Source organism: Carassius carassius, unplaced genomic scaffold (genome assembly GCF_963082965.1).
Source record: "Carassius carassius unplaced genomic scaffold, fCarCar2.1 SCAFFOLD_61, whole genome shotgun sequence".
Lineage (NCBI taxonomy): Eukaryota > Metazoa > Chordata > Actinopteri > Cypriniformes > Cyprinidae > Carassius > Carassius carassius.
The window spans coordinates 889,108-912,080 of NW_026775074.1; the positions used below are offsets into that span (position 1 = coordinate 889,108).

Consider the following 22,973-nt stretch of genomic DNA (forward strand, 5'->3'; position numbering starts at 1 on the left):
TAAAATAAGACAGGAAACACAGGAAAAAGGGGAGGGCTGTACTGCTTCTCTTTTCAGATCTGTTAGGGATTGTAAAGAGAAACAAGTGATAGTGGAATTAAAGAATAAGAAAGGGGGGAGTTTGACCAAAGTTGAAGAGATAAATGGTTATGTAAGAGACCATTTTAAAAACTTCTTTAGTGAGAGGGAGATAGTACTAGAGAAAAGTGAGATGTTTGTTAAGTTTTTGTCTAAAGTTGTCCCTGAGGAAGTTAGGGTGGGATTAGATTCTCCCATTACAATAGCTGAAGTTGAGGGTGTTTTGAAGAGAATGAGTAAAGGCAAAGTGCCAGGGATAGATGGCTTGCCGGTCGAATTTTATGTTAAGTTTTTTAGCATTTTAGGTATTCATTTGGTGGAAGTGATTAGAAAGTTGTTGGAGACTAAGAATATACAAGGTTCAATGGCAACAGGAGTACTAACACTTCTCTATAAGAAAGGGGAAAGGTCAGACATTGCCAATTACAGGCCGCTTACTATGCTTTCAGTGGATTACAAAATTATAGCAAAGCTCTTGGCGGATAGGTTGATGAAAGCCCTACCCCATGTTGTGCATGTAGATCAAACATGTGGGGTAGTGGGCCGTAGCATCAAATGGAATCTGCAACTCATCAGAGATGTTATTGCATGGGCAGAGGATAGGGAGCTACCCCTAATGGTGGTCAGCTTAGATCAGGCTAAGGCCTTCGATAGGGTCAATAGGGGGTTTATGTTTAAAGTGATGGAGCAAATGGGATTCGGGGTGGTCTTTATAGGGTGGATTAGAGCACTGTATACAGGTTCTAATTGTTTGGTTAAAGTTAACGGGAATGTAGGGCAGGGATTTGAAGCAGAGGGAGGGGTGAGGCAGGGATGCCCTCTCTCACCATTGCTTTTCATTTTATACATGGAGCCTTTGGCAGAGGCGATCAGACTAGACGGTAAAATAAAGGGGTTTGTGCTACCAGGAGCAAAGGGAGCTGAAGTGAAATTATCACAGTATGCTGATGACACTTCACTCTTGTTGATGTCAGACATGTGTCTTGAGAGAGCTCTGTTCGTTTTTGAAGAGTTTACACTAGCATCAGGGGCTGGTCTAAATGTTGCAAAGTCGGCCATTAAGTTCTTTGGGAAGTTTAGGAAGAGGCGTGAAAGCTTGGGGGGTCTGCAGGTGAGTGAAAGGCCTTTGAAGATTTTGGGTATACATTTTCAGAATGAAGGTTCAGCCACTCTGAATTGGGTCGGACGTATTTCCTCAGTGCAGAAGAGGTTGGCAAAGTGGAAAGGGCGTAGGTTGTCACTGATGGGGAAAGTCCTGGTAGTGAAGATGGACGTGATGCCAGTGCTTCAGTATTTGGCTTATATTTACCCATTACCAGCAAGTATGAGAAGGGCAGTAATACGGTTACTATTTAACTTTGTTTCGGGGGGTAGGTATGAATACGTTAAGAGGTCAGAAATGTTTAACCATGTTAGCACAGGGGGGTGGGATGTGCCCCATATCCCTCTAAAACTTGACTGTTTATTTGTGTCTTCTACTTTGGCGCAGTTAGCCAAGCCAGTAGAGCATCCGTCAGGGTATTTCCTTAAACTGTTTTTCTCGTATCAAGCACGGCATGTAATCAAGTGGTCCAATGATGGTCCAAAGGCAGAGGTACTGCCTTGGCACTACAGACACGCTGCCAGATGGTTGGAGAAATACCCTGAGGGTAAGGATAGGGCAGTATGTTTGGAGCAGAGGAAGTTGTATGGGAAGGTAAGGAAGAGGGTGTCTAGTGAAGTGAGAGTTGGTGTCCAGGGAAGGGTGTGGTTGAACATTCAGCCAAAGAGTCTGGATAATGGTCTAAAAGATCTTAACTGGCTATGTATTTTGGGGCGTTTGCCAGTGAAGGAAGTTATGTATAGACATGGGCTATCAAAAGATGGCAGGTGTTTGAGGGAGGGGTGTTCGCAAGAAGAAACTATAAGACATACCTTTTGGGAATGTGCCTTTGCTCAGAGAGTGTGGGGGAGGGCAAGGAGGGTGCTAAGGGTGGTCTCAAAGAACTTTAGAGTCTCAGGGGAGAATATTATTGGGGGTATTAGATGTAAGAAGGGGGAGGGGAGAGTTGCATTTATACTTTGGTTAATAATGAGTTTGGTAAAGAATGGTATATGGGATGAAAGACAAGAATTAAGTAAAGGAAAAGGCAAGAGGTCAGTGGAAGGGATAGTATGGGAAGTGGAGCATGAATTAAGGGGAAGGATCAAGTGGGATGTTCAAAGGTGGGGTAAACATGCAGCCAACGAAAGGTGGAAAGATTTGGTTGAAATGTATAGTGACCAAGGTTGATGATTTTTTATCAAATAAGGTATAATTATGAATGGGGAAAAGGGATAAATGTCGATATTTGTGTCAAAATCAGGTATTAGTTGGGGAAATGAGATAAATGTTGGCATTTGTGTTAAAATTAGATATTATTTGGACAATAGGATAAATGTTGTGTTATATATGCATATTTGTGTTGGAAATTAGGTATTATAATGATTTTCAATAGGAAAATGAATAATGTGGAATGTGTGGAAATAAAGCATACTTAAGAACAGATTTTTTTTTTTTTTTTTTTTTTTTTTTATCAGTTTAATATCTGATACGTCCCCCATCCGGGGACTACATATTAAATGGATTTTTAGATCACGGAGCTGGAGCCGGGGCTTGCTCCGTCCACTCCAAGCATCGGCCTGGTATTGCAGTGTCTCCAGGAACGGTGTGCTTTCCCTTTTTGGGGATTGTCGTTTATTGTGTCGAATAGCAGAACTAGGAATGAGATCTGCCATGCTGTGGTGTATTGCAAACTTTTTTCCTGATGCGCCCTCCTGGGGTCTTGGACTCTTCCACGAACGATGCACCCACCTGAGGTCTTTCACAGACGAGGTGATGCATCGAATCAGGTGTGTTTGGTTAAAGAGAGTCATCTAAAACCGGCGTTGGGAAGCACTGGCCCATGAGCTTGGCAGTTTCCAGGCCAGTAACGGAAGGCACCCGTCCTTCCTTTCCTGGAGGGGGGCTAACCGTTGGTGTGGACGGTAGAGACGCAAATCGTACCTCTGGCTGACCGCCTGGGCCTTCATACTTACCTGGCAGGGGAGACACCATGATCAAGAAGGCGTTTCACCCAGGGCAAGGCTTGCCCATTGCACTTCGGCCATGCTGACCCCTGCGAATTCCCTAAATGCGGGAATCTCGACTGCATAATTTATGGTAGTGGGGGACTGCGTTCGCGCTCTCCCCTGAAATTGTTGGTGAAACAAAGCAGAAGAGGTTTTTTCCAGGTTTTTTTTTTTTTTTGCGTTTCAGAATGGGGAGTTCTGTCACATGGGAGGTATGTGTTGTGCACCTGTGAAACAAAGTCAGTTACGCTCTTGAATAATCGGACCCTGGTGGGTGGTTCAGTTCGAATATAGCACAGACCTTACTTTGAAAGTCGATTGGACTGACTGCAGCCTAGCTGTAGCTGTCTCCATGTTGTTTGGTTGTCCTTTTTCAATTGGTATTAATTTTGTTGTCGCTTACAGCGCCACCAAGTGGCCTGTCGCAGCGCCCTTTTTCACCTGGCCTCTGACTGAGCCCCTGCACAGGTGTGCCGATTTGGGTGAAGGGATCTCATTCCTTCCTGGAGTTATAGTCATTCGAGCCATCTCGGACACGCCACCTTAGCACGTTTTGAGGTCCCCTCGCCAAGGTGAATGGAAATTTCCACTTTTTTGGGATGATTATTGACAGGCAGACTCCAGAGAAGCTTTCTGTGCTGCTTTGGGTGGGACTGGGCCAAATACCTGGCGCTAGGTTGCAAAAGAAGGTTTTCGACAAAATCCCAAATACCTGTAACGGATATGCAGGTCATCGATTCATGGGTTCTGAACTAATGAATCACGGTTCGTTGAATCTAAAACAATGCAAACCCCAAAGTTTGTAGATTTTGAATCCAAGCATATAAATGAAACCGCTTTAAACTAAATGCATGGCCTGGCACCAGCCTGGCTGGATTTAAATTATTTACGACACAGGATGAGACATTCCAAAGTCACGTGAGCAGCCTCAAAGGAGAAACGGACTCTCCTTACAAACTCACACACACACCCACAAATGTTTTATCTTACACTCATCATGTAAATCCTTAATAATGTGTATTTTGAATAGGTCTGTGTATTGCATAAAAATGGTTAATCCTGTGATGTGAGGATTATAAGTATGACTTGTAAATAGGAAAGGTTTCTCCTCATTTTTATGTTCTCAAATAGAATCATGAGCTGTAACCCAACTCCTTCCGAGAGGTCGTAAAACTTTACGACCTAACAAACAGGACAGGAAGGCTAACTCTTACAAAAGAATGGTAAAATGTACTCAGATGTATTCTAAATGTATATAGTATTGTTTCTTTTGGTGCATTACATGTTTCCCATATAAATTGGGACTATCTGCAATTTGTTAGTGTGTGTTAATCTTTAAATGTGTGTAATCCTGCATTGAAACATAACTTCAGGTTTTGATCATCTATATATGTCACTCTTGATGTCTGCTTAATCGTCATGCTTTGACAAACTCATTTTTTATGAGTTTTTTATGAATTTTAAGGTAAGGTCTTTTAATTATTTATTTGGTTATTTATTAATGTATTTATTGTTGTTTTAAGTTTTTAGGCTGTTGGTGCCTCCATCATGTCGGCTGCCCGGGCCGGCATGCGGAGGCACCACAGCGTGCGTTTTTTATTCAGGCTGGTTGAGGGGAAACTCCTTGGAATGTCCCGTATGGACTTTTCCAGGAAGCTGATCCAAAAGACCTTAGCTTTTAGATCTGATGACCTGAATTGTTTGATGACTCTGCCCTTGAACAAAGGATTTGATGTCAGTTTTAAAACCGCTTCCCTGCTTAATGACTTTTGGCAAAGGTTTGATTCAGTTAAAGCCCAGTTCTCCATGTTCACTGTCGAGAAACTTTATGATAACACACTTAAAACTGTGATTGTCAGGATGTTCAATGAAACAGTGACTGGAGATGATATTTGTGTTTGGTAGGGTAGATTTTGCACTGTTCGAGGCCAGCCTGTCAAAGTGTTAGATGAAGATGGCATTTGGACATGCTCCTGGCGAATTCCCATTAAACAATGGGAAGACGCTGGGGGCTACCAGGGCCTGAAACATCTGCCTTCCATGATTGTGCTCGGAGAGAACAGAGGCTACAAACATTATCAAGGAATGCCCAAACTCTGCAGGAAGTGTTGCAGGTTTGGTCATCTCGCTGAAGCATGCCAAGAGTTAGTATGTGGGAAGTGTAGAGAAATTGGTCACAGTTTTGATGATTGTACCAATGGCAGACGGTGCAATCTTTGTGGAGAAACAAACCATCTCTACAGAGACTGCCCTAAAAGTTTTGCCAACAAGCTCAAAATGGCCGCCCCACATGGGCAACAAACGAATGAACGCAGGAAAAAGGAGGCGGTCCCTGAGGTTTTGGCGGGAATTTCAAATTCCCAGCCGGCCTCAGGGATTGGGCAGGAAGGAGGAAGTGGGGCGGCCACAGGGGCGTAGTCAGATATTGAACTGGGAAAAGTCACGGAAGGAGAAGTGAGCGAGGAAGAAACAAGCTCTTCCCTAGAAACGGTGTCAGATTTGGTGCAGGAATCCAGTGGGAGTGATTTTGAGTGTTCACTCCCAAATGCTCAAGTGCAAAAAAGACCTGTGGGATCTCCTCTGGTGGAAACAGAGGAGAAAAAAGCTAGGGCAGCACAGCGGCTTGATAGTTCCGATTTGGAAGATCAAGAACGCATGTGGCCCCTAGAATCCCCAAATGAGGTTTCCTTTTTGCACATCAAGCTAAGAACATCGTCGCCTAGGGAGTTACAAGAGGGTTTCTCTGTAGCACCCGATGCGTCGAGCACCTGCTCTCCGGGCCCCAGTTCATCTGGGAGAAAGGAAGGGCAGGTGAAACAAGATAAAACATGATTTTAAGCATATTTTTGTAGTCTTTTAGTCTTCTGTTTAAATGTCTTATACTGTTTTAACCATACTGCTCATGGCCCTCACTATCTCTACCATTAATGTAAGAAGTGTGAGTTCCACCTTGCGAGCACAGAGCATTTTATCCCTTTTAAAGTCTTTTAAGTCAGATTTGTTTTTACTGCAAGAGTGTGCTCTGCCCTTTTTAAGTAACCACAGGAAGTTGGAGGAGATGTACCATGGGGCCCTCAATATGGAGTGGCTCCAACTTCAACAAGAATGATGGTGTCGCTATTTTAATAAAAAATTCAAACATCACGGTGAAGGATAGCACTGTGGTGAGGGAAGGGCGGGCTCTTTTAGCAAACCTGACTTTTTTAGGGAGAGATTTTAAGGTTCTTAACGTGTATGGTTTTACAGAAAAAAATGACAGGTATGAGCTTTTAGAAGACCTGCAGCCCCACATGTTAGGCAGGGCTCCCCTAATAGTAGCAGGGGATTTTAACTGTGTTTTATCAAAAACAGATAGGAAGAGAGTAAGAGAATATTTTAAGGTCGATAGGACATCGGTTTTATTGCAAAATTTAGTCAAGGATTTTAAGTTAATTGACTGTTTTAAACAACTGCATCAAAGAGAGGAGGGCTTCACCTGGTTCAGTGGTGATGGCGCCAGAGACTCTCGAATTGACTATGTTTTTACAAGGGACTGCCCGCCAACCGATGCAACATTGACCCCTCTTTTTTTTCTGATCACATGATGCTGTCTTGCACCCTTTCACTTTCCCCGGGTGTGACGGTAGGAGGAGGGATGTGGAAGCTGAACTGTTCCATATTAGTGGTTGAAGAAGTGGTTAGAGAATATAGGGAGCAGTTCAGCCAATGGCAGACCCTCCAAGACTTTTATGATACACGTGCACAGTGGTGGGAAATGGTAAAGGACCGGACAAGACAGTTTTTTAGGAAGGTAGGGAAAGACAAAAAGAATAGGGAAAAGAGATGCATGATGGGGTTGCAAAAAAGACTACAAAGATATTTTAATCTTTTAAATAATGGTTTTGATTTTAGCAAAGAAATAACAGATGTAAAAAAAGAAATGTCAGTTCTATCCCGGATCCAAAGTAAAGGTGTTATTTTAAGAAGCAAAGAAAGAGAAATAGAGGAAGGTGAAAAGTGTACAAGTTACTTTTTAAAAAAGATAATAACAAGGGGAGGGGCAATAACCAGGGTTAAGGTAAGAGGGAGGGATGTAAAACACAACAGAAGATATTTTAAAAAATGTAGAAGGATTTTATGAGGATTTGTATTGTAAAAAAGATGTACACGACGATACGGCAAGGAAAGTTTTAAATTTTTTAGTCAAGAATGTTAATGGCCAAAATAAGTTTTTATCCCTAGATTTTACTATTTTGGAATTGCATAAAGCTCTTAAAGGTTTTAAAAAGGGGAAGTCCCCAGGAGCAGATGGACTTCCCCTAGAGTTTTATCTTACATTTTGGGATATTTTAGCTCATGAATTATTGGCTGTTTTTAACAACTTTGAGACTCTTGACAGACTGCCCGACAGTTTTAGGATAGGGATAGTGTCTTTACTGTACAAAAAAGGGGACAGGACTGACTTAAAAAATTGGAGACCAATCACACTTTTAAACCTGGACTGTAAGATTTTTAGTAAAATTTTAGCAACACGTATGTCGACTGTTTTAGAGGATGTGATCCACCCAGATCAAGCTTGTGCTGTGCCCGGAAGAAAGATAACAGACAGCCTAGTGCTGATTAGAGACACCATCTGTTATGCGAGAGACAGAAATATTCGGCTAGTAGTCCTAAATTTAGACTTTGAAAAAGCATTCGACCGAGTCTCGCACCAGTACCTGTTTCAGGTACTTAAAAAAATGGGATTTCCAGAGAGGTTTGTAGCTTGGGTGGGACTGCTGTACAAGGGCCTAGTCAGCAAAATTAAATTCTGTTGGCAGGGGTTATTAAAAATTTTGGATTACAAGATTCAGGTCAGACTGCTGGAGGGGAGGGTTTAGGTTATACATGGTGGAACAGTAGGCAGGAGGCATCGCGGTTGGATTATATATTTTTTTCAAAGTCTGTTAAAGTTAGTAGCTACACAAGGCAGCCAATGTGGTGTTCAGATCATTGTTTAGTTGGGGCTGGGGCAGAGGTGGAAGCAGGGCAAAGGGGTCGGGGGAAGTGGAGGATGAATGTAACATACCTCCAAGACCAAACCTTTTGTAAGGTTTTCCGGGTATTATTTGCTGGGTGGTGTAATTTAAAAGGATTCTACCAGTCACATTCTGACTGGTGGGAAGGGGTGAAGGAGAGGATTAGGTTTTTTGCAGGGCATGGGGTTTAGCTTTGGGGAAGGCTAAGAGGAATCAAGTGCGTCAATGGACTAAAGAATTGCAAGTTTTATGCTCTCAAGGTCTATTGAGCACTGGGCAAGGGTGGAAGAAAGCCAATTTCTTGCAGGATTCTTTGAATGAACATTATAGAGGAGATGCACAGAAGTTTGTTATGCAGTCAGGTGTATGTCAGCGTGTGCTAGATGAAAGGCCTACAAAGTTTTTCTTTTCTACTGTGAAGGGCAGGCAGACGTGTAGCAGTATGGAATGTTTAAATACAGAGAAGGGTAAGGTCTACTCAGTTGAAGGAATGCTGAAGGCTTCAGTTGCCTTTTATAAGGAGCTGTTTACGAATAGAGAAGTGAGAGTCAACAGTGGAGGGGTTTTTAGAGGATCTGGACAGGACCTTGGAGGAAGTGGAGGCAGGCAGGTTAGAGAAGGAGGTCACCTTGAAGGAAGTAGAGGTAGCAATTAAGTCCTTGAAGAGAGGCACGTCTCCAGGTGGTGATGGTCTACCGGCTGAATTTTATCAAGCCTTTTTGCCTTTAGTAGGCACTGAACTGATTAAAGTTTATCAGGAAAGTCTGGAAGTTGGGAAATTGCCTTTGTCTATGAGGAGGGGGTTGGTGACCCTCCTGCATAAGAAAAATAGTAAGGAGGACTTGGCAAATTGGCGGCCTATAACTTTACTTACTACCGATTATAAGATTCTGGCAAAAGTCTTAACCTTACGGCTTAAGGGGGTGTTAGATTTGGTGGTTCATCCAGATCAAACTTGTGGGGTCCCAGCAAGATCAGGCAGCCTCAATTTAGTTTTGGTCCGAGCAACGTCAGCTTCCTTTGGCAATCCTGAGCCTTGCCCAGGAAAAGGCCTTTGATAGGGTTAGCCATTCTTTTTTGTGGTCAGTGTTGGAGAAGCGGGTGTTTGGCCCAGGGTTCATAGCCTGGGCCCAGCTTTTGTATAGTGAGGCTTTCAGTCAGATTAGGATAAACAGGTTCTATTCTGAACCAGTGAAACAGTTGGGTGGTGTTAGGCAAGGGTGTCCTTTGTCACCCTTGTGCTATATACTGTCTTTAGAGCCTCTGATTAGTCGGCTACGATTAACAGCAGCTTTGACTGGTGTAGTAATGCCAGGTGGAGGAGGGATAAGGGCAAAAGTGTTAGCTTACGCAGATGATATGACAGTCTTTTTGACCACTGAAAAAGATTTTGTAGTGACAGGAGATATTTTGGATAGTTTTTCTGAAGCCACAGGTGCCAAGATAAACGTCAGTAAATCTTCAGTGATGTTTGTAGGACGGTGGAGTAAGAGGACTGTGGTTCCAGGAGGGTATACCTTGTGTCAGGATGGCATTAAAATTTTGGGTGTTCGCTTTTTCAAGGTGAATAGTGCACAACAAAATTGGGAGGGGCTGTTGGAATCTTTACAGTAAGCCGGTGGAGTGTAAGGGATCTGTCACTATGGGGTAGAGTACAGGTAGTGAAGGCAGATGTGTTGCCCAGTATTAATTATCTGGCTTATGTTTTTCCCCTACCTTTTTGGCAGGGAAGGAGAATGGAGAAGTTGATTTTTTCTTTTATTTGGAGAGGGAGGACTGAGTTAGTATCAAGAGCGCAGATGTTTCGTCCTCTGGGTGAGGGAGGCAGAGGGGTGCCATGCCTCCCTTGGAAGGTTACGGCTTTGTTTATTGCTTTTGCAGCTCGCCTAGTGGTACAGGCTCTAGAGCATAAAGCACATGTGTTGGCTCACTTTTGGTTGGGCTGGCCTTTGAGGCATTTAACAGGGTGGAGTAATAGGGTACCTTGGTCACTGGATAGGCCTGAACATTATAAAGTGGCGGCAGACATCATTAAAGGGAATCCTTGGTGCTTGGAAGAGTCACTGTTGTTAAATCATAGGAAGCTGTATGATAGGTTGAGGGAGAGCTCTGTTAAGGAAGCTAGAGAGGCAGGGCCTCCAATTGAAGTGAACTGGTTGTCCTTGCAACCAGATTATTTGGTAGGGAGGTGTAAGGATGTGAACTGGTTGGCAGCATTAGGGAGGCTCCCAGTACGGGAGCGTTTATATAGGCATGGTCAGGGCAGATCTCCTTTGTGCCCAGTGGGTTGCAGGGAAGAGGAGACAATTGACCACGCCTTGTGGTCATGTCCAGGAGCAGTGGCTTTATGGAAAGCAGTCACTGGGTGGTGGAGAGAGTGGGGAGGACCACTGATTATCCGGGACTTAGTGTTGTATGGAGTAGGGTTGGGAAATATAGAGAACGATCAGAGAAGAGTAGTATGGGTTACTATCTCAGAAGGGAAGCGTATCTTATGGGACTGGCGACTAAGGTGCCTGAGGAAGCAGTTGCCTGGTTTAGAACCTCAACAGTTATTTTCAACACTTTTGGCTAGTTTGGTGAAAGAGGTAAATGGGTATAAGGTCGTTCATGGGGAGGAGGGGATGAGGGCTGTATGGGGAGGACTCCCTCGGGTAGGGGTGGGATAAAGTCTTGGGTGTTAAAAATTTAGTACTGGTTATGAGGTTCTGATTGTAATGTGTTGTATTTTCACTTTATGAAATGATTTTTGAGTTCGGAATGATTTTTGAGTTCTGTAGGCTTGGGACATGTATGTTCAGAAAATATGTATGCCTTTGTTACAAGTTATTAATTTGTAAATCTGTATGAGTGTATGGATTTAATTAAAAAAAAAAAAAAAATCTGTTCTTATCAGTTTAATATCTGATACGTCCCCCATCCGGGGACTACATATTAAATGGATTTTTAGATCATGGAGCTGGAGCCGGGGCTTGCTCCATCCACTCCACGCATCGGCCTGGTATTGCAGTGTCTCCAGGAACGGTGTGCTTTCACTTTTTGGGGATTGCCTTTAATTGGGTCGAATAGCAGAACAAGGAATGAGATCTGCCATTGCAGATGCTGTGGTGTATTGCAACTTTTTTCCTGATGCGCCCTCCTGGTGTCTTGGACTCTTCTACGAACGATGTGCCCACCTGAGGTCTTGAAGTCTTTCACAGATGAGGTGATGCATCGAATCAGGTGTGTTTGGTTAAAGAGAGTCATCTAAAACTGGCATTGGGAAGCACCGGCCCATGAGCTTGGCAGTTTCCAGGCCAGTAATGGAAGGCACCCGTCCTTCCTTTCCTGGAGGGGGGCGGAGGGCTAACCGTTGGTGTGGATGGTAGAGACGCAAATCATACCTCTGGCTGACCACCTGGGCCTTCATACTTACCTGGCAGGGGAGACACCATGATCAAGAAGGCGGTTCACCCAGGACGAGGCTTGCCCATTGCACTCCGGCCATGCTGATCCCTGCAAATTCCACAAATGCGGGAATCTCGACTGCATAATTTATGGTAGTGGGGGACTGCATTCGTGCTTTCACCTGAAATTGTTGGTGAAATAAAGTGGAAGAGGTTTTTTCCAGGTTTTTTTTTTGCATTTCAGAATGGGGATTTCTGTCACATGCGAGGTATGTGTTGTGCGCCTGTGAAAAAAAGTCACTTACGATCTTGAAAAATCGGACCCTGGTGGGTGGTTTAGTTCGAATATAGCACAGACCTTACTTTGAAAGTCGATTGGACTGACTGCAGCCTAGCTGTAGCTGTCTCCATGTTGTTTGGTTGTCCTTTTTCAATAGGTATTAATTTTGTTGTCGCTTACAACGCCACCAAGTGGCCTGTCGCAGCGCCCTTTTTCAATTGGCCTCTGACTGAGTCCCTGCACAGGTGTGCCGATTTGGTTGAAGGGATCTCATTCCTTCCTGGAGTTATAGCCATTCGAGCCATCTCGGACACGCCACCTTAGCACATTTTGAGGTCCCCTCGCCAAGGTGAATGGAAATTTCCACTTTTTTGGGATGATTATTGACAGGCAGACTCCAGAGAAGCTTTCTGTGCTGATTTGCTGATGGGACTGGGCCAAATACTTGGCGCTAGGTTGCAAAAGAAGGTTTTCGAAAAAATCCAAAATACCCGAAAATGTTGTCAGAGCGACGAGCCAATCTGAGACCTGCGTCTGGTTCGGCTCGAGCCAAGGATGCCGATGACATAAGGCAAATGGCTCTGCGGCGAACCGTTTGGGAGTTACGAGCATTGCCGTACTTTCCGTCGCTGCAGTACCACCGTCAGGCCGATCGGGACGAGGCCCGGTGACGTTGCAGACAGGTGAGGGTACTACCATCCCACTGCGTTTCGGGTGTTTTCATCTTTGTTTGATAGTCCTTTTACATTTAAATTTTCATATTTTTCAGCTTACAGCGCCACCGAGTGCCCTGACGCAGCGCCCTTATTCACCTGGCCTCTGACTGAGCTCCTGCACAGGTGTGCCAATTTGGGTGAAGGGATCTCATTCCTTTCTGGAGTTATAGCCATTCGAGCCATCTCGGACACGCCACCTTAGCACGTTTTGAGGTACCCTTGCCAAGGTGAATGGAAATTTCAACTTTTTTGGGATGATTATTGACAGGCAGACTCCAGAAAAGCTTTCTGTGCTGATTTGGGTGGGACTGGGCCAAACACCTTGCGCTAGGTTGCAAAAGAAGGTTTTCAACAAAATCCCAAATACCCGAAAATTTTGTCATAGCGACGAGCCAATCTGAGACCTGCGTCTCGTTCAGCTCGAGCCAAGGATTTCGATGACATAAGGCACGTGGCTCTGCAACGAACCGTTTGGGAGTTACGAGCGATGCCGTACTTTCCGTCGCTGCAGTGCCAGCATCAGGCCGATCATGTCGAGGCCCGGTGACGTTGCAGACAGGGGGGGGTACTACCATCCCCCAGCGTTTTTAGGTCCCCCAGACTTACCAAAGCCGAAGATGGGCATCGCCGTGTCCGGCTTCCTCCCGGCTGCGTCTTAGCAGCATCGCTTCTCGGCCTTTTGGCTAAGATCAAGTGTGATCGACCCAGATGGATCCAAAGAGAGAGGATGCACCTTTGCTGACCATGGTGGTGCGGCTGAAGAATACTGTTCGTTTACAAGTCAAGGTGGATGCAGCTGCTGACGTTAAGAGAAGATTTGGAAGAGAGTTCATGGTTACTGAGCTATTGAGAGATGTTTTTGGTGTTTCGGCATGTTTAATTTTTTGTTTGCAAGATTTTTCAAGCTCTGGCTTTATGGATATGACTTTTTTCCAACTGAGAGACTGCGTGGCATTCTATGAAGCATGGGAGAAGAAAAAAGATCACCAGCGCTTAACCGGCCTGCACCTCTTACCAGCCTTTGCTCAGGATTTTCTGCCACTAACGATCCACCGGTACAATCCTTTTGTGGAAGATGGTGATGTGTTAACATTCTTAGCCAGGTACTGTGATACGGTGAAAGGAGGTGAACGTTTGAAGGACCAGTTTGGTATATGGAGTGGAAAGAGAAGATACCTCCTTAATCTGCGTACAGACACAGCGTTGCCAGGTGGTTTAGTTCATCCACCTGGGTCTTTCTTCATTGGATCAAACAGGGGCTTTTGCACTATCCAGGTCAACCAGTGTACTGCAGGAGGTATGGAGCACAGGGCCATGTGAAAGCAGACTGCACAGGAAAGAGATGTCGCTTTTGTGGATCTGCAGAGCACGTTGCATCAGCTTGTCCAGAACCAAATACATGCAGTTTATATGGAGGAGGAGATCATGCAGGTGGTGAAATGGTGAAAGGCCAGGTGATGGAAATAAGAAACGAAGAGGGAGGAGGTGGGCCAGAGCTTCAAATAAATCCTTTGCAGCAATGGTCAGAGTTTGATGTGGCAGAGGTACTGTGTGGCATTTATGAGGAGACTGAGCTGGGGAAGGCAGGGTCTGCAGGTGGTGAAGTGGAGCTTCCCTCAGCAATGGAAATGGAACTGAACATGATAGGGCCTGACGCAGGCCAAGGCCTAAGGAGAAGGAAGTTTTGTGAAGATGTGACTGGAGATCCGGAAAAGAAGTGCTGCAATGTCCAGGAACCTGTACCCAGACGAGTCCAAAACAAGGTGGCGGGGGGTGAGATGGACACTGGGGAGAGGGTTGTTGGGGAGAGTGGAGTAGTAGGAGTAGGGGGTGGTGGAGGCGTTTTTGAAAGGGTCAAAAAATGGAGCATGTGAAGGCATTTGTGAGCCTCTACTTGTGTTTTTCCTTTTTTTCTTTTAAGCTTATTTCTTTCTAAATGGCATGTTTAAAAGTGGCAACTTTGAATGTTAGAGGACTAAAAATGATACAAAGAAGGACTGCAATATTTCTTTCTTTAAAAATGTCACATTGGGATGTTTGTTTTTTGCAAGAATGCCACTTGAAGGATAAAAATGATGTCTCCATTTTTTCTGCGGGGTGGAAAATGGGGCCTTCCTTTTGGGGTGTGGGGAAAGTCGATGCGGATGGGGTGGGAATCTTATTTTATTCATGGGACTTTGTTATTGAGTCTGCCATTGTCATTATCCCAGGTAGAGTAGTGGTTGTAGATGTGAGGTGGAGGGGGATAGGTTTTCGCTTTGAAAATGTCTACGCCCCAAGTAAATTGGGTGAAAGGGAGGGGTTTTTGGAAAGTTGTGATGTGTCTTTGGACAATGCTTCTGGTAGTGCATTAGCTCAACTAGTGACAGGATTCTCTCTCTGTGATTCTTTTCAGGGGGCAGGAGGGAAGGTGCCCACTTTTACCTGGCGAAACAGTAGAAATGAGGCGGTGCGTTTGGACTATCTTTTTCTGCCTTCATATATGAAGGTGGTTAACTATACTTAGGTTCCTATGTGGTGTTCAGACCACTGTCTGGTGGGGGTATGGGTGGAAGTGGGAGGTGAGAGACGGGGAAGAGGGGTGTGGAGGTTCAATACTTTCTTTCTGAAGGATAAGGTTTTTGGTATAGCGCTCTTTAATTTGGTAGCCGGTTGGAAAAATCTGAGAGGTTTGTTTCAGTCACAAGGGGAATGGTGGGAGGGATTCAAGGAGAGGGTTGTAGTTTTCTGCCATAATTGGGGCAGGGAGAAGGCAAGAAGTAAGCGGGAAAAAGTTGGTAAGTGGTCAGAGGAGCTGCAGGTTCTATGGGCAGGTGGTGCCTTGTGGACTGCTGATGGATGGTCTAGGGCTTGGTATCTGCAGGAAGCAATGAAGAATTATTATTGGGAGGAAGCTAAGTCCTTTATGCAAGGTTCAAGCGTCCGGAAGCGGCTCTATGATGAAAAGCCAACCAGCTATTTCTTTGCAACAGTGCGGGGTAGGCAAAGGAAAAGTTATATAGATTGTTTGAGGGGTGAAGGGGGGGTGCAGATATCGGGGAAGGGGATGCTGAAGGTGGCTGAAGGGTTTTATAGAGAGTTATTTAGTGAAAGAACTCCTTCAATCACAGCATATGGGAAGTTTTTAGACAATCTGATTGGGGGTTTAGATGAGGAGGAAAGGAGAGCACTCGAAGGGCCCTTGACCTTGCAAGAGGTTGGTTTTGCAGTTGCTTCCTTGAAAAAAGGCACGGCTCCAGGTTGTGATGGTCTTCTATGAGGTGATTTTGCCGTGGGTAGGAAGTGAATTGGTGGGAGTATACCAGGAGTGCTTTAGAAGGGGGAAGTTGGTAGAGACGATGAGATCAGGGTTGGTAACATTGCTGCATAAGAAAGGGGCGAAGGAACAGTTAGGGAATTGGAGGCCAGTTACTTTGCTGACCACAGATTATAAGGTGTTGGCAAAAATCTTGACAGAGAGACTTAAGAAGGTCATTGGAGCAGTTGTCCAGCCAGACCAGACATGTGGCATGCAGGGGAGGTTAGTGTCTATGAACTTGGCCCTAGTTAGGAACATAATTAGCTGGACAGAGCAAAGGCAGCTTCCTTTAGCCATCTTGAGCTTAGATCAGGAGAAGGCCTTTGACAGGGTCAGCCATTCCTATCTGGAGGCAACCTTGAGGTGCATGGGGTTTGGTCCAGTGTTCATGGCGTGGGTTAGATTGCTTTACAGAGAGGTATTCAGTAGGATAGGTATAAATGGACATTTTACAGAAAAGGTTAAACAGTTAGGGGGAGTACGGCAGGGGTGTCCTTTGTCCCCCCTTCTCTATGTTTTATCTTTAGAACCTTTGTTGGGGGCTTTGAGGGCAGCACCTTCTCTTAGGGGGGTCCATTTGCCTGGAGGTGGAGGAATATGTGCCAAAGTGACTGCTTATGCGGATGACACAACCGTGTTTTTGACTTCAGAGCGGGACTTTGAGGTGGTTGGTAAAATCCTGGAGGAGTTTTGCCAGGTGTCTGGGGCACAAATGAACGTGGGCAAGTCATCAGTCATGTTCTTTGGTCAGGGGGCTGAAAGAGCAGAAGCAAGAGGAGGGTATAGTATTTGTGCAGATGGTTTGAAGATTCTGGGAGTTCGATTTTACAGAGGAGACAGCGCTAAAGAAAACTGGGAGGCAAGATTGAAGGTAGCGCAGAGAAAGATAGGAAGGTGGAGTTCTAGGGGGCTTTCCTTGTGGGGAAGGTTAGAGGTGGTAAAGGCTGATCTTCTCCCAGGCCTTAATTATTTAGCTTTTGTTTTTTCCAGCTCTCTTTTGGTCTGGGAGGTTAGAAAAGCTAGTTTTCTCTTTTTTGTGGAAGAATAGCACAGAAACTTTAGCTGGACGATGTATCAAGGGAACCGATGGAGGTAGTACAAGGACAACATCGACGGCGGCTCACTGAGGACACCGAGAGCCAGGAAAGGGAGCGCAAGTGTTGTAGGGTAGGACTTTTAAGCTCATCTCTTTTACAGGAGCTAGCTCCTGTTCAGGACTGGGAGAAAGTGGTCCAAGAAGAGGAGATCTCTGGCAGGGTGGAAGTGGAGGCTGAAAGGGAAAACGGATGTGAAGCAAAAGAAGGGAGAATTTGGGAAAAGGGCCATGTGGATTTGGGAAAACCTGGGAGGGGAGGTTTAGAGGAGAGGGAGGACGAGGGGCAGGATGACAAACAAGTGGGGGAATGGGCTGAGGTACTCACAAGAAAGGGAAAGGGGAGGAGAAAGGGGATATCAGGAAGGAAAGGGAGTAACTAAGGTTTTATTCAGGAAACTTTTTGTTTTGTGTTATATTAATTAGCAATTATTTTAATGGGTTGTGTAAAAGTGGCTACTCTGAATGTAAGAGGGATCAAAATGCTACAGCGAAGGACTGCAGTCTTTATTTCTTTAAAAAGGTTACCTTTTGATGTTTTATTTCTGCAATAGTGCCATTTACAAAGCTACAGTGATTTACAATTATTTTCTACGGGATCGGGGCTGGGGCCTTTAGTTTGGGGAGTGGGAAATGTGAGGACGGATGGAGTGGGGATTTTGTTTTACTCAGGGGAGTTTGTGATTGAATCCACTAATGTGATTAGGCCGGGGAGGGTGATAGTGGCGGATGTCAGATGGAGGGGGGTGGCTTTTCGGTTTGTGAATGTTTATGCGCCGAGTAAGTTAGGAGAAAGGGATGGTTTTCTAGATGACCTAGCTCCCGTCCTCTTCACCAACCGGTTGGTGGTTTTAGTGGGGGGGGATTTCAATGTGTCACTAGGCAATGCTTCTGGAAAGGATTTAGCGCAGCTGGTGACAAATTTTTCTCTTCGGCCTACAAGGAAGGGAGGGAGTAGAACACTCTGTAGAGGGAATGTTGCAGATAGCTGCTGGTTTCTACAGGGGGCTTTTTAGCAGTAGGGGTTCTTTAAATACAGCTTCTCGGGGCTTTATGGAGGGGTTGATAGATGTTTTGGACAAAGAGGAGTGTGGAGAGTGAGAAATCTTTAACTCTTCAGGAGGTAGAGTCAGCTTTGTACTCATTCAAAAAGGATACGGCTCCTGGAAATGATGCCCTTCCAGTAGAGATTTATGGAGCCTTTTGGTCGAGGTATATCAGTAGAGCCTGAATAAGGGAGAACTGCCGGCTAGTATGAGGACAGGTCTTGTGACTCTCCTCTATAAGAAAGGGAAGAAGGAGGACATAGCAAATTGGAGGCCAATACCTCTAATCTCAACGGATTATAAAATATTAGCAAAGGTCATAACTGAAAGGCTTAAAAGAGTGGTGGGTACAGTGGTTCAGCCGGATCAGACTTGTGGGGTGCTAGGCAGGTCAAGTAGGTTGAATCTAGCCTTGGTGAGGGACATCATAAGCTGGGCAGAACAACGGCAGCTACCTTTAGCTATCTTAAGATTGAAGGCATTTGATAGGGTAAATCATGCCTTTCTAATGTCAGTCCTGGAGCGATTAAGACTTGGTCCAGTTTTCAGGGCCTAGGTAAAGTTGCTGTACACCCGAGTGATGAGTAGAGTTTGGGTGAATGGATTTTACTCAGAGTTAGTCGAGCAGCAGGGAGGGGTAAGGCAGGGATGCCCCTTGTCCCCCCTGCTCTACATTCTGTCACTGGAGCCCCTTGTGGCGGCACTATGAGCGGCCCCGTCCTTGACGGGTGTACATTTGCCTGGTGGTAGGGGGATAAGTGCAAAGGTGGCAGCATGTGCTGATGATATGACACTTTTCCTGACTTCGGAGCTGGAGTTTATGGTGGCAGACAGGATCCTTTTTGGTATGGTAGGAAACTGGAGAGGTTGGTTTTCTCTGGAGAGAGTTGGTAGCCAGAACCCAGATGTACCGTCACCTAAGGTGTGCCTTGTATACCTTTAAAAATGGAAGCCCTTTTTTCCTCCTTTGCAGCAGGTTTAGTACCCCAGACTGTAGTGCACAAGCCAGGGTGCCTTGCCAGGTTTTGGTTGGGGTTTCCATTGAGGTCCATGATTCCATGGAATGGAACGATGCTTTGGTCAATGGAAAGGCCAGAACAATACCAGAAAGTGGTGGATCTTGTGGTGAAAAAAATGGTGTATAACCTTCTTATCTGATCAGTGTCTATAAGGAAATGGCAAAAGAAATGTATTTTTTGTTGTAATGTTTTCCAGACTGTTGTAATGAATGGATTGGTTTAATAAAAATAAAAAAAAATCTGTTCTTATCAGTTTAATATCTGATACGTCCCCCATCCAGGGACTACATATTAACCCTCTGGAGTCTAAGGGTATTTTTGGGGCCTGGAGAAGTTTTGTCATGCTCTGACATTTGTGCTTTTTTCAGTTTCTTATAAATATCTAAATGGGTAAAGTCTAATCTCACTGTAATCAGCACAAACTGGGCTATAATAATATGTCAAATACATGCATGTACATGATTGTATTTTTGAGAAAAAAAATGTTATGTGTGGTTAGTGAAAAACTAAAAATGTTAAATCACTTGAATAAGGCCATAAAACACATAAAGAAAAATGGTTCCCGGGATTTTTGAGAACTGGAGCTTGTAGCCTAGAATTTTTCTTTCTAAATGATTTGAAAATTATCTTGTTTACTCACTTACAGAAAACAATATATTGATTTAAATTTTCTAAGACACTTTTTGTTGGTAAAAGTCATATGCGAGTAGGCGTCAACTATCATGAATATCATTGTGATTTACACCTGAGAAGACAAAGGCCCACATAATGAGCTGCATAATGAGCCTTTCAGTCATCTGTGCCACTGAGAGGGAAGAGTTACAAGAAAGAATGTGAGAACAAAATAAATCTATATAATTTTATGTTTGTAGTTTATTTAGAATATATTTAATTATCCCACAACATACTTTAATATCCACTTGCGGGAGCAGTTAAACAGTTTATCAGGAACAATCAAAGCTGACTTTCAAACAAATTTTCTTGCATCATTACTCCAGTCACACAATCCTTCAGAAATCCTTTTAACAATCTTATTTTCTACACAAAAAAAACATTTATTGTTGTTATTATTATCATTATTATTAATATTATTAATGTTGAAAAGAGCTGAGAATATTTTTTAGTTTTTTTAGGGGGAAAAAATTGAAAGAACAGCATTGTTTTTACAATTGTTACAGTTATCTATTTGTTACATTTATATTATTTACATCAAGCTTTTGAATGGTATAGTATTGTATATTGTTATTGAAACTTCATAATGTTTCACTTGATTATATATTTAGTCAGGAATTATAGTTTGGAAAAAGTCTTTGGAAAAAGTCTAACTAGTAAAATGTTTACACTATATGTAAAAACTAGTACAAGTATATAAATAAATAAAAAGAGACTTACTCATGTTAATGATCTCTACTGAATAAAGTGCTTCATTCTTTTTTTTCTGAGGAAATCGATTTCTCAAATCCTCAACCACATCACATCTTTTTGGGGTGAATTATGTCTTATTCCTCTCATCGCGAAGCAAACAGTAAAATAAAAACTTGAAGAACAGTTTCGCTGCTTTTTCTTCTGTTATGGGCGTATTCAAGCCGCGCGCTTCAGTTTGAATCTGAATAGCGCGTTTAGCGCGGGGGCGTGGTCACATTAGATATAATGAAGGGAGACATGAAAAACAGACATCACGTTGTTTTCATATGGATTACTTTATCACAGAATATCTGATTTCGGCGGCACTTGTTTAGTTTAAAAGTAGACATGTCAAGCTTTCTATAGATATCTCTCTCATGTCTCTTCGTTGAGTATTCACGGAGTTACAGTTCATTTTAATGACGTGTTTGTAAATGAAGATCAGCGCAGACAAAGGCTGCAGACAGCACACCTTGTTTGTTATCTTTATTTTATAAGTGCACAAAGTTTTGTTGTTATTATGTCTGTATCCAAAAAAAGTAGACCCTTTACAGATTCGATTGATGTATTACTCTTATCTGTACGATTAAAACTGAAAGTGTAATTTAAGTTCTTTTTCGAGGTTATCAGGAGAAAATGACTCAAAACGCGTATCCGCGTTAATCGACTCCAGAGGGTTAAATGGATTTTTAGATCACGGAGCTGGAGCCGGGGCTTGCTCCGTCCACTCCACGCATCGGCCTGTTATTGCAGTGTCTACAGGAACGGTGTGCTTTCCATTTTTGGGGATTGCCATTTATTGTGTCGAATAGCAGAACAAGGAATGAGATCTGCCATTGTAGATGCTGTGGTTTATTGCAAATTTTTTCTGATGCGCCCTCCTGGGGTCTTGGACTCTTCCACGAACAACGCACCCACCTGAGGTCTTGAAGTCTTGAAGACATAGGCACCGGCCCATGAGCTTGGCAGTTTCCAGGCCAGTAACGGAAGGCACCCGTCCTTCCTTTCCTGGAGGGGGGCGGAGGGCTAACCGTTGGTGTGGATGGTAGAGACGCAAATCATACCTCTGGCTGACCGCCTGGGCCTTCATACTTACCTGGCAGGGGAGACACCATGATCAAGAAGGCAGTTAACCAAGGGCGAGGCTTGTCCAATGCACTCCGGCCATGCTGACCCCTGCGAATTCCCCAAATGTGGGAATCTCGACTGCATAATTTATGGTAGTGGGGGACTGCGTTTGTGCTTTCCCCTGAAATTGTTGGTGAAACAAAGCAGAAGAGGTGTTGTCCAGTTTTCTTTTTGCGTTTTAGAATGGGGAGTTCTGTCACATGCGAGGTATGTGTTGTGCGCCTGTGAAACAAAGTTAATATGTAGTCCCCGGATGGGAATTAAAAGAGCATTCCTTACAGGATGCATATAGGAAAGGTAATAAAGACGATTCAGGGTTTACATCGGGTAATACGAGGGGGAATAGAGGTAGACTAGACTATTTTTTTATAACACAGGGGATAGAAATAAAAGAGTTGAGGATTTTACCATGTTGGTGTTCAGATCACGAAATGGTGTTAGTCACAATAGTAAATAATGAGGTAAATATGGGTAAGGGTTATTGGAAAATGAATATTAGTTTACTGGAAGATGACATCTTTAAAAAGGAATTTAAAGATTTTTACAAATTATGGCAAGAGTTTAAAGTGGGGTATGTATCACTTTTAGAATGGTGGGAAGTGTTGAAAATAGAAATTGCTGTTTTTTGCATAAGATATACAGAAAAGAAAAGAAGACAGGAAAGAAAGGAGGTCTGGAGGGACAATAATAGATTGCAAAAAATAATGGCAAATCGAAATGGAGGGTTAGAGGTGAGAGAGGAGGAAATTGCGGAGATAAAGGGGAAAATTAAAAGGTACTATACTAAAAAGACAAAGGAGTTTGCATTTTTAGCAAAGATAGAAGAAAGGGGAAAAAGATGAAAAAGTAACTAAATATTTTTTCAAACAATAAAACAGAAATAAAAAGGGGAAATAATTGATGGGCTTATGTCAGAAAAAGGAGAGGTTAAAGGGAAAGAAAACATATTTAAGTATGTCTCTGCCTTTTATAAGGAACTGTTTTCTAAAAGAGAGGTAGATGGGAGGAAGGGAGAGGAATTATTGGGAGGTATAAAGAGAGCTTTATCCGAGGAACATAGAGAGGGAATAGAAGGTGAGATTAAGGAAGAGGAAATTAAAGCAGCCCTTACTTCCATGAAAGGAAATAAAACACCAGGGGGGGATGAGTTGCCTAAAGAGTTTTATGGGTGCTTCTGGGACATAATAAAAAGAGATTTGGTGTCGGTATACAGGGAGGTGTATAAGACAGGTAAGCTAATTGGGTCTATGAGCACTTGAGTTATACACCTGTAAGGTGAAAAAACCTTAGATACTTTGATCTCCTGAGAAACAGACAATACAAACATACACGGGCATCTTCGAGACACCCCACAGAGTGGAGGAGCAGGAGACCTCCTCCCCTTATGGCCATTTGTTTCATTTTAAATCCCTTTACCCATTCTTCCTTCTACTCAGTC

The 22,973-nt window shown here is 43.7% G+C and overlaps 1 long non-coding RNA gene, 3 other non-coding genes and 3 pseudogenes across 4 annotated transcripts in view; 6 read left to right on the forward strand and 1 right to left on the reverse strand.

Annotated features, from left to right (window-relative positions):
• LOC132134601 (uncharacterized) overlaps positions 1–22,973 on the reverse strand; it is a 78,521-nt gene that overhangs the window by 22,319 nt on the left and 33,229 nt on the right. The gene's annotated exons all lie outside the window — the stretch shown is intronic.
• Positions 2,605–2,776, forward strand: LOC132134732 (U2 spliceosomal RNA; annotated as a pseudogene).
• On the forward strand, positions 3,128–3,291 carry LOC132134643 (U1 spliceosomal RNA). The gene has a single exon (XR_009429698.1). It is a non-coding gene; the product is annotated as a U1 spliceosomal RNA (small nuclear RNA).
• LOC132134701 (U2 spliceosomal RNA) lies at positions 11,020–11,200 on the forward strand (annotated as a pseudogene).
• On the forward strand, positions 11,573–11,736 carry LOC132134668 (U1 spliceosomal RNA). The gene has a single exon (XR_009429722.1). It is a non-coding gene; the product is annotated as a U1 spliceosomal RNA (small nuclear RNA).
• Positions 21,008–21,185, forward strand: LOC132134741 (U2 spliceosomal RNA; annotated as a pseudogene).
• On the forward strand, positions 21,496–21,659 carry LOC132134652 (U1 spliceosomal RNA). The gene has a single exon (XR_009429707.1). It is a non-coding gene; the product is annotated as a U1 spliceosomal RNA (small nuclear RNA).